Raw genomic sequence first — 2,290 nt, 5'->3', positions numbered from 1 at the left:
TCAAATTTACTCCTACGAAACTTAATTCATTGGTGGGTGTGTTAAATTCATTTTAAGTTATCAGTAACAAATCCACTTTTTGCATCTTCTCATTAAATACTTCATAAGAAATACCTTGTTTGAAAATGAGGAATTTTAATATATTTCAACTTTAGTGGATGTCATTATGATATTTTCTAATATATAAACTATAAATAATAACAAAACACATAATGATTAGTTTATTGTTAAAGTTATTGTTAATTGTATGAGGTGCAAGCTCAATTGGTGATCGGAGCAATGTGAAATCTATGAAAACTGAGAGAGATTTAAGATTTAAATCCCTCTTTTTCAACTTAGTTAAAAGATAATATATATATATATATATATATATATATATATATATATATATATATATATATATATATATATATATATATATATATATATATATATATATATATATATATATATATATATATATATATTTTATTTTCTTTTCCGTTTCAAACCCAAGAATATTAAATCGGCTAAGGATAGGAATATCATCAAAGGTCCACAACCATTGATTCACTCTCCTACAACTACCCATCAGCAATTTGTGGATGATACTATGCTGCATGGCACCCCTACTGCTAAGGAAGCCCAAGGCTTCTAAACCATTTTGAACCTGTTCAACCAAGCTTCTAGTATGGATATTAACTTGAATAAGTCCTCTATTTTTTTTCTTCCATGCGCACGTGGCAGTCCAAAAGCACCTCACTAATATCCTTGGTTTCAAAAGACACAACCTCCCTTCTAAATATCTTGGCATTCCTCTCACTGGCAAACCTTGGCAAAAACTCCACTAGGAGCATTTTCTCTCCAAGCTAGAGGATAGGGGAAATTACTGGACCAATAGAGTTTTGAATTTTGCAGGGAGACTTGTAATGACTAAGGTGGTTCTACAAGCCATTCCTCTCTACATGCTTTCTATCCTCCCAGCTCCAAAAATGGTTATACATAAAATTAGGAATATTCAAAGAGCCTTTCTTTGGTCAGGCAAAGCAGATAAACATAAATGGGCACTTGTAGCCTGGACTAAATTATGCAAACCCAAAATCCTGGGGTCCTTAGTGCTACAAGACCTGGACACTATCAACAAAGCTTATGGGGCTAAGTTTTGGTGGCGTTGGATCAAGGAACCCCATACACCTTGGGAAAAATTATGGAAGGCCAAATATGCCGACACATGGAGATCTGAGGACTTGATTAGAATGAAAGATGCCCCTAAAGGTTCCCCTATTTGGAATTTGGCTAGATCTAACAACCACCTCATTCAGAACCACTGCTTTTAAGAAATTTGAAATGGCAACAATGCTTTATTCTGGGAGGATGCAGGGCAACAACTACCTAAACTAGAAAACCCCAATTATCTTGCCCTACAGAGATGGTTTCAGGCAACGAGCAAGATAAAAGTCCATCAATATTGGTTTGGTATCAACGAGAACCAACACTGGAGGAAATGGAACGTAGAGCCTCTCGCCCCGGAGGAAGATATGATAGACCACCTCAGCACCCTAAACTCTGATCTGAATAAGAGAATGATCCGGTCCACTCAGGAGGAGGACCAACTCAGGTGTGGAAAACTCGACGAAGGAACTTTCAACCTCAAGGAGGCTAGAATTTATCTTGATCACCAGAACCCTGAAGACAAAGTAGCTTGGTACCCTAATGTCTGGAACAATGCTCTCTGGCCAAAGATAAAATCTTTTCTTTGGCTTCTCATGCATCGCAAAATCCTTACCTGGGAGAATTTAGTGAAAAGAGGTTTCTTTGGGCCTTCCAGATGCCCCCTCAGTGAAAAGGATGAGGAAACTATGAACCATCTCCTTAATGACTGTGACTAGGCCAATAATTTGTGGGAAGGGATGAAAGGAATATTCAAACAAACAGACAGACACAGAGATTCTATTCAGGACCCCGTAGCAAATTGGCGCAAAAAATATTCCATTTGTAATACGGTTAACGCCCTTTGGAGGCTCTGCCCCAGTTTTATGGTCTGGAACACTTGGAAAGAGAGGTACACACGAATTTTTCAAAAATAATTCCAGTAGCTTGAAACCATCAAAACAATCATTATGCACAATTATAAAGAGATTTCCCTTACCATCTACAAAGCGGAATAGGACAAGACGATCACTCCCAATGACTCTTGCATCCTACTATTGTTTGGCATGGATGGTCTGATAAGTCACAAGGCTCAAGCTGACCACCTTCGACCTGCTCCCATTCCTTCGGCTTGGCTACCCCCCACCCTCGGATTCTGCAA

The sequence above is a fragment of the Pinus tabuliformis genome, chromosome 2_2 (assembly GCF_031772625.1).
Source record: "Pinus tabuliformis cultivar Carrire ecotype Pingquan chromosome 2_2, CPIR1, whole genome shotgun sequence".
NCBI lineage: Eukaryota > Viridiplantae > Streptophyta > Pinopsida > Pinales > Pinaceae > Pinus > Pinus tabuliformis.
Note: the sequence above shows the minus strand (reverse complement) of the source record.